The sequence below is a fragment of the Corythoichthys intestinalis genome, chromosome 7 (genome assembly GCF_030265065.1).
Source record: "Corythoichthys intestinalis isolate RoL2023-P3 chromosome 7, ASM3026506v1, whole genome shotgun sequence".
Taxonomy (NCBI): Eukaryota; Metazoa; Chordata; class Actinopteri; order Syngnathiformes; family Syngnathidae; genus Corythoichthys; species Corythoichthys intestinalis.
Window position 1 is genome coordinate 23,735,899 of NC_080401.1, and position 9,960 is coordinate 23,745,858.

Sequence of the window (9,960 nt, forward strand, 5' to 3'; positions counted from 1 at the left end):
CTCTTTCAACTTTCATACAATCTACATAAGTGCCTATCTGGAGTGTGGATAATGTTATGTACATTTTTTAGGTTGTGTAAATATGAAATGTGTGGTTGTGTATGTACAGTATTATATTTCAATTTTGTCTCTCTAGGGCAAAGAACACAATGCAAATCATCAAACTGCTTATCTTTTACGTAAACAGAATTAGATTTAATAATGTTTAAACAAATAACCTGCGAACTATTAGCATTAAATTATCCATCAAGTAAAAGATTTTCCAATAAACAAAATACCGTAATGTATGCAGAAAAATATTTTGTTGTTTTGTTCTTCAAAATTGTATATATTATATTCGGTCAAGGCCTTTTTGTTGCAACACCATCAGTTTGTCTTCTGTTTAGTAGATGGAAGAAAAAAAAAAACAGACAAGTGCAACATTTACCATTTGAACCATATTGATGACAAGGCTCCTAAATTTACAGCAACTGCAGTTTCATGCCACTTCAATGGAAATGGAAACATCAAACATAACAGCATACGTAAAGTCGTTAACGCGTTTGTAAAATTTTTCTGATGAGGGTGATAGGCAAGGCAAGGCAAGGCAAGGCAAGGCAAGGCAAATTTATTTATATAGCACAATTCAACACAAGGCAATTCAAAGTGCTTTACATCACATGAAAACCATAAAAATCACATTTAAATCAACACAACGTAAAAACCAAGACAAAAGATCGCATTTAATCACAGAATAAAAATAAATAAATAAAAATAAAACAAAAATAGAAATAAAGCAAAAACTACTACTAATAATAATCATTGAAATCAGCAATGGAGATAAGCACAAGAGGAATAGAAGGCAGGTAGATTGAAATATATAGACAGTTATGGATATGCAGTGCTAAACAAAAGCGTTTTTAGCCCTGATTTAAATGAGCTAACGGTTTGAGCATACTTCAGACCTTCGGGTAACTTGTTCCAGAGGTGAGGAGCATAATAACTAAATGCTGCCTCACCCTGCTTGGTTCTTGTTCTTGGAACATGCAGAAGACCCGTTCCAGACGACCTTAAGGGTCTAGATGTCTCATAGGAATCTAACAAGTCAAGCATGTATTTTGGTCCAAGGCCATTAAGTGTTTTGTAGACGAGCAGTAGTATTTTATAGTCTATCCTTTGACTCACTGGAAGCCAGTGTAGCGATTTCAAAACCGGTGTAATGTGGTCCAGCTTCCTTGTATTTGTGAGGACTCTGGCTGCAGCATTCTGTACTAGCTGCAGCTTCCTGACTGATTTTTTATCAAGACCTGTAAATATACCGTTGCAGTAGTCCAATCTGCTGAAAACGAATGCATGCATAAGTTTTTCCATGTCTTGTTGAGTCAGAAGCCCCTTAATTCTGGTTATATTTTTTAGGTGGTAATAAGCGGATTTAGTGACGGACTTTAGATGGCTATCAAATTTTAGGTCTGAGTCAATAATTACGCCAAGGTTTCTGACTTGATTTGTAGCTGTAAGTGACATTGTGCTAAGTTGGCTGCTTATCTTTGACCTTTCCTTTTTTGGCCCAAAAATGATCACCTCTGTTTTCTCCACATTTAACTGGAGAAAATTCTGGCACATCCATTCATTGATTTGATGAATGCATTTACTCAGGGAGACTAAGGGACTATAATCATGTGGGGACACAGAAATGTACAGTTGTGTGTCATCTGCATAGGCGTGATAGGAGATGTCATACTGTTCCATTATCTGAGCTAACGGAAGCATATAGATGTTAAATAAGAGTGGTCCAAGAATTGACCCTTGAGGGACTCCACACGTGAATTTGGTTCGTTCTGACTGATAATTTCCGATTGACACAAAGAAATCCCTATCATGTAAATAGGATGTGAACCACTGAAGAATAGTGTCAGTAAGCCCTACCCACTGTTCCAATCTGCTGAGTAGTATGTTGTGATCAACCGTGTCAAATGCGGCGCTGAGATCCAATAGTAGCAGAACAGATGATTTGCCTGCATCGGTATTCCGACGAATATCATTTAGGACTTTGATAAGCACGGTCTCGGTGCTGTGTTGTGGCCGAAATCCAGACTGAAATGAGTCAAAAAGATTGTTTTGGATCATAAAAGTCTGGATCTGTTCAAACACAACCCTTTCGATAATTTTCCCCAGGAATGTCAGATTTGATATTGGCCTGTAATTACTAATGGTTGAGGCATCCAGATTAGGTTTTTTTAGGAGAGGTTTTATTACTGCAGTTTTTAAAGTCTGAGGAAACTCTCCTGTTTGGAGGGAAGTATTTATAATCTGAAGTATGTCTGGGGCTATGCAATGAAAAACAGTTTTGAAAAAGTTTGAAGGAAGGATGTCAAGGCAGCATGTTGTGGGCTTTAGTTTCGACACAATTTCTGTTAAAGTGGCATAGTCCAAGAGGCTAAACTGTCTAAGATTGACGTGGGGGACATGTTGGGAGGCATTTAGTGTAACATTTGTTAATCCGGAGTTGCACACAGTCTGTCTAATCATTAGTACTTTGTGTGTAAAAAATGCTGCGAAATTATTACAGGACACCTCAGATGCCAATTCCTGAGGTATTGATGCTTGTGGGTTTGTCAGTTTGTCAACAACAGAAAATAGTGTGCGAGTATTGTGGGTGTTTCTACTAATGATCTCTGAAAAATATGATTGTCTAGCATTTTTCAGTTCCTGGTTGTATTTGCGAAGACTCTCTTTGTAGATATCATAAAAAACTAGGAGTTTGTTTTTTCGCCATCTGCGTTCTGCTCGTCTACAAACTTGCTTTTGTTTTATAGCTAGTATGGCATTTCTCCAGGGTGACCTCTTCTTTCTTGACAAGGTTTTTGTCTTAATCGGGGCAATAGTGTCCATTACAGTCATCACACCGGAACTGAAACTGTTTACAAGTTCTTCCACTGGAGCTATTGTAGGGGTTAATAATGAGGCATAGGCCTGTGTGAATAACGCACATGTGTTATCACGAATGTAACGCTTCCTAATAAACTCTGTTTCCCTTTTCAGAGGATGGACAGGGGTGGTCATTTTAAACATAATGCAGTAGTGATCAGACAGAGCAACATCATTCACTGTGACCTCAGAGATGTTAAGACCTTTGGATATTATTAAGTCCAGTATGTGCCCTCTGTTATGTGTTGGAACTGTGACATGCTGAGATAAACCAAATGTATCCAAAATATTTAAAAGCTCTCTAGCACATCCTTCTTCAGGATTATCAACATGAATGTTAAAGTCACCCACTAAAACAACACAATCAAAGTCCATGCACACGGAAGACAGTATTTTGGTAAACTCATCAAAAAACATTGTGTTATACTTCGGTGGTCTGTAAATTGTTACCAAGGCAGCTCTGCAAGGGCTTTTTAGCTGAATGACAATATACTCAAAGGAATCAAACTGACCACATGAAATATTCGTGCATTGAAAACTGTCCCTGATCAGACTGGCAACCCCACCTCCTTTCTTATGGGTTCTTGGCGCACTAAAGAAATTGAAGTTTGCGGGGGTTGCCTCGATCAGAACTGTCGAACTCTTATCTTGATCTAACCAAGTTTCTGTTAGGAACAACATGTCAAGGTTATGTTTGCAGATAAAATCATTAATTAAGAAAGATTTGCCAGCTAAAGATCTAATATTTAGCAGAGCCAATTGGAGATGCCAGACTGGATTCACTGGTGAGCTTTGGGAATGACATACTATGTTTAACAGGTTGGCAGAATTTATTGAACGTTTTTTATTTCTCACCAGTCTAGCCCTTTTTTTGTTGTTTATCACCACTGGGATTGTTGAGCATACATACTGTACTCCATAAGGCCCCGGCTTTTGCTGGGACAGAAAAGTCTTTGTAATGTTTTCACAGCCTGGACCCGGTGCACATCATATTGGTGTCGCAAACATGGCTCCCTCCATAGAAGGATAATACCGTGTAGTTCCAGAGTTGTAGTGCTTTGGCTTTGCCCCGAGAGAATTCCAGTGGAGGCTGGTTAGTTTGTTGCCATCTTCCCCTGGCACCTGTCGGGTGTGGCAGGTACAGGGTGGAAGCGAAGACATGAACTTGAGGAGATCAAGAGACTGGTTAACCTTGCTATCTAGACCCATGGAGTCCCAATCAGGTTGACTCATTATTCCATCCAAACTAAGTCGTCGGCGGGGTGGCTTCCGGGACTGTGGGGATTTAGGCCTTGATGAGGCCTTAGCCTGACTGAGTCGGAGGAGTGGTGGCGTCTTGGAGTGTGAGGATTTGGTGCTGGATGGGGCCTTATCCTGGAGTCTGCGGCGTGGTGGCGTCTTGGAGTGTGAGGATTTGGGGCTGGATGGGGCCTTAGCCTGGAGTCGGCGGCATGGTGGCATCTTGGAGTGCGAGGATTTGGTGCTGGATGGGGCCTCGACAGCAGAGGATTGCACGGTCGGGTCGTTCTCCTCCTGTTGAGCTGATGGAGCCACTTCTTGAGTCTCGTCTGAAGGGGGTCGATCACCTGCTACCAGGGTCTCCTTCCGTTGAGGCAGTGGAGCCTCAGCAGAGGAGGGTTGGTCACAGCCTGGCGGGGCTAGCTTAGTCACTTCCCCTTCAGCGACTATCGGCTCCATTTTTGGAGGAGATAACCCAAATTTATAAGTTTGCAAGCAGTAATGCACTGTTATCTGTAGAAATGTATATTTTTTGGTATATGTGTGTTTAGATTGTCAGTCATCCAGGTCTTTGTAAGATGCAAAATTGTGGCAACCGGACTTTAGTTGTTTGCTTAATTTGTTGTGTACCCAATACTTAAAAAAACATTTCAAATATGGCTTAGATAAACATTTTATTGCTAACGACAAGTAAAATTATCAATTGAAAAGCAGTAGCAAATACGGTGGTAATGGACCCATGACCAGAGGTTGCGCTAGACATTTTCGTTGTCTGTCATTTTGACTGACAGGGTCATAAAAATCCAGTCATAATCTATTTTTACCAGTCACTTAAATTTTTAAAATGATAATGATGACATATTCAATAGTATTTAGTTTTCATTCATTTTTAATTAATATTGTAACGCTTGTTTGGCGGCGAAAAATTAGACACGGAAGTTGTATTTTTCTCCCTCTTTTTACTCTGCTTACCGCCAACAACACCAACAAAACAACTCCACTCCCAAAGAAAAAGAGGCAACTATAAAGACCCCAATCACCAACGTCACACAATGATCTTAATTGTGGTTGTCAGCCCAAAATCTTCTAAATATATATTAAATGCATCTTACCAGATATAAAATGACTACTACATAGTCTGTGGATCGTTTGATGCCCAGATTTCTTGTCGAATTACAGCAGTCCATCTCGCTCTCCTCTTCGGGTCTCTCAGAATACGGTAGAACTTCAAGTCTCTCCGTCTGTCTTCTCTGTTACTGCAACCAACCGCCACACACGCCTTCGCCATTTTGATTATTAATGTTAACGAGCAGAAAAACACGCCGTAATAGGAGGCATGTACGTAGCGGTAATGTGTAAACACGACGAGCTGACGGACAATATGGCTGCTCCAGTCAGGGGGCGGAGTTGTGACGTCATGTGATTGGGGTCTATAGACAAGTTTCCTGAGCGAAATACGGGCGCCGCCATCTTGGAAAATGTCTGCTTCGCACTTCCGGTCCGGTCGAGTAGCAGTGTATTAGCAGTGTATTGACGACGATAAAACTACGAAATCAAGCCAGAGAAACCCATGGAATCTTCAAAAATTGATTCAGCACGACCTAGATGACACGTAGATGAGATTGGATGGCAGTTCGTGTCACTTCGTTGATCATTCGTGGACAAAATTATTAACAACGGTCAGCCTGTGTTAACGTGAGGAATGGATTGATACTACGGCCATTAGTGACCAAAATGTGGTGAAATTACAAGTTATATTACATTTGCCGACTGCAGAAGGGCTGACATGGATTGTTTTGTTACAAGGAAATGCTACAAGGTTATGTACATATGATGTAAACACAAATAGTATGTCATTCTTTTTTTTTTTGCAGGCATTGATCGCAATAAAACATTTAGACATGATTCAATTTCTTGTTTTATTTAAAACGATTGGTGCACTCCAAAACAGGTCAATAAATCACATTTATAAAAGTATTGCAAAAATAGCATACGAGAATGTGATATCAGACCACAGAGCTCCGGAGCCTCGTGAACAAATAGCGACATCACGGAGGCCCTCGGCGGCATTTAGATGTGCTTTTTTCCCGTCCTCGGTAATTCCAGCTCCAATAGCATATATTTAAAGACGCTACCGTTCACAAGTTCGTAGTTGGATCACGGCGATCTCGGCGAACCACCGTCTGTCACAATTCCTGCCTCTCTCGGCCTCTCCCGGGAGTCGAGCTGTCATCATCATTGTGGAACGCAAACTATATGTTCGATATATGGCCATCAACGTACAAGTCAAGTTGTCTTCTCTTTTATAACAGCATTTCCCAGCTGTAAACAAACGAATAAAAACTTGTAACACTTGGATTTATGCGGTGCATTCAAACACGATTAGCAACAGGCGGCTAGCAGCAGTAGCAGAAGCTAGTTGTTGTAAAAATGATTAAACTTCGTAATTACAATCATCATCGTAATATCAATAGCAAAGGCAACAAGTCGTTTCATGCGCCAGATTTTAGGTTTCGTATTTTTAGAGCACATTACCTTCCATAACAGCGGGGGCATGACTGCAGGAGCTGTCAGTTTTGTCCATCTCCTTCCCTCCCACCTGTATGACGAGTACGAGCACCCATGGTTTGGAAATCGACATGGTACGAAGCATGGAGGCCTTGGCTTGGTTCTCCACCCGCCTACATCAAAATAACATTCCCGGGATCTTGTATAAAGACCTTCCAACTTCGATTCCACCGCCATTGACTTCAACGGTAAACAGGCGGAAACGGAAGTGGAAGGAAGACATAAGGAAGTAAACCGGAAGTACCTTGGAAACTTGTCTATACACAGGCGACAATCTAGTCCACCAATTGGATGACGCGCTGGCACACTGGGTGCACCAATAAGAACCTCGCGTTGATGTGTCAATCACGGTGCTGCCGCCAGACCACGGTGACGCTACAATATTCTGACAGAATAGCCAACGACGTCATGCATTAAGAGCGACAATAGCTAATTAATATGCCACCCTGTGGTCTGGGGTGTGAATTGCAACTTGTCAAAATGACGGACGGACTTCAGTTTTTTCCGTCACCGTTTTAAAAAAACGGTCAACGACGGAAAATATTCGGTTAACGCGACCCCTGCCCATGACATACTAGTATATGCCATTTGCCTAAATATACTAGTACATTGAAGCTCAAACTAGTTCAGTGTAAACCATACCTAACTTCTACACCAGGGGTGTGCAAACTTTTTGCAAAAGGGGCCAGATTTGGTGTGGTAAAAATGTGGGGGGGCCGACCTTGGCTGATGTCCTTTACGTAGAACAATATATTTAAGCAAATTTTAGCAAGCCATTCTGTGTGTCACATTTGCATTTTTTTTTTAAATTAATTATTTCAACAATCTCGCAACTAGCCTTGTGGCTTTCTCTTTTGACTCTCGGGCTATTGCGAAATACTGCTGCTGTAAAATTAAACTAGCTTCAAGTTGCTTCAATTTCTCGCTCCGTATCTTCCCTGTAATCTTGTCGTGCATGTCAGCATGTCGTTTGGTAATATCGCCTAATATTGAACTCTTTAAAAACAGCGACTGTTTCTTTGCAAATGACGCAGACACAGTTGTTGCGTATTTTAGTGAAGAAATAGTCCAATTTCCACCTATCCTTGAAGCGCTTGCCATCACAGTCAACTTTCTTTTTTTTGTTGATTGTCGCCATTTTAGAAAATTGGGAGTAAAGGGTAACACAGGGTAATGTTGCTTAGAGTGGTAGAGTTGCTTTTAGTGGGTGTATGAGGAGCAGTATTTAGTGTGTAGGCTAATTCATATGCTGGTAGCAGTACTGCTGACCAAATTATTAAGTCTGTGTGCAGACCAGACATTATTGATTTTATGATAGAGGCTGGGGGCCGGATGAAATTTGACCATGGGCCGCATTTGGCCCCCGGGCCAGACTTTGGACATGTCTGTTCTACACCATGGATTTGGGAACAGCTTAAAAAGATGATCTCCCTCAACCACCAGCCAGAGGCTTAGAGGCACCGTTTTTGTTTACAGAGTAGCAAATTGCTAAAGCGTGAACAGTTATACTTAGTGTTTCGAGATTTAAAAAATTGTGACTACACTACATTCAGCATTTCTACAGGTATCAGCAAATCTCAATTACCGGTAATGCTTTTTAATGCCCTTGCCCGACTGCAGATAGTTTCCCCACACGCAAACTGTAAGTAGAGTTGTCCGATAATTACTTTTTAACTGATATCCCGATATTGCGCGCCACGAAATATCTGATAACGATATATGCGGTGGTGGGCTTAACACATTACGGCTAATTGTATTATGATGTCCCGCAAAATATTTGAATAATGATGAATGTAACAGGCGGCACGGTGGCTGAGTGGTTAGCACGTCTGCCTCACAGTTCTGAGATCAAGGGTTCAATCCCGGGCTTCGGCCTTCCTGTGTGGAGTTTGCAAGTTCTCTCCGTGCCTGCGTGGGTTTCCTCCGGGAACTCCGGTTTCCTCCCACATCCCAAAAACGTGCATGGTAGGCTGATTGAACACTCTAAATTGTCCATAGGTATGAGTGTGTGCGTGAATGGTTGTATGTCTCCTTGTGCCCTGCGATTGGCTGGCAGCCAGTTCAGGGTGTCCCCTGCCTACTGCCCATAGTTAGCTGGGATAGGCTCCAGCACCTCCGCGACCCTCGTGAGGAAAAAGCGGCAAGGAAAATGAATGAATGAATGAATGAATGAATGTAACAACTTCAAGGTTTTCCAATAAACATTCTGTGAAAAATAATAGAACACCTTATACTGAGGTTATGGAAAATGTGCCTATATGCACCTCTATAATTATTGTTGAAATCGAAATAATGTAAACATTGATTTTTTTTTAATCAAGTGCAAAGTGCCAATAGGGCACTGCCATCTCACACAGTGCTTTTGGCTCAAAATACCAACAAAAGCACACAGCTTCAGTACATCGAATGAGGTATGTAATGAGTTTATAATTCATTATTTTTCAATTATTTATTGTTCATTGAAATTTTGCACCATGAATGCAAATAGTCTGCTCACATAATAAATCCCAAGCATCTTAGCTTGGAGACATTAAAATTTCAATAAGCAAAACTGTGCTAAGCTGTGACCAGCCCTTGTAGAAAGGCAGAAGGCTGCTACATTCACTTTGAAGGCAACATGACTAGGCCAAAACTGATCATGAAAAACTGACGTGGATATTATCTGATATCATTTTAAAATGCTTTTATCGGCCGATATTTTTGGATACCAGATAATATCGGACAACTCTATTATGTTAAAAAAAATATATATATATCCAGCATGTTTACATAATTTTTAGTGCCTCAAACATTTAGTTTCATTTAATCCCCCCACCCCGCCCCACCCCTGCCACTGGCTTGCCACGACAACATATGCAGTACTTTTAATGCTTTGCAAGCAATGACAGTGTAAATTTTCAAATGATTTCAGATGGACAGTTAAATTTAACAGACCGTAATGTGATGTGACGCAATATAAACAATTTCCATCTATTGTCCCATGTAGGCTACAATACAATACAACTGAGAGTCCTATGCCTGCCTGCTAAGCAACAAAACAGTATAACTAAACATCCTGTGCCTCCCCTCTCCACATCCCTGGAGGTATCAAGCCCTCAAACAGTGATGCGCCTAGATTTTTTTTGACAGCAAAGTCATTTATAACATCAGTGAAATCCAGTTTTTGAGCAAGCTCACGCTTTAAGGAGAACATGGCTAGGTTGTTAAGCCTGCCCTGTGATATGGTGGAGCGTAGGTAGTTTTTTT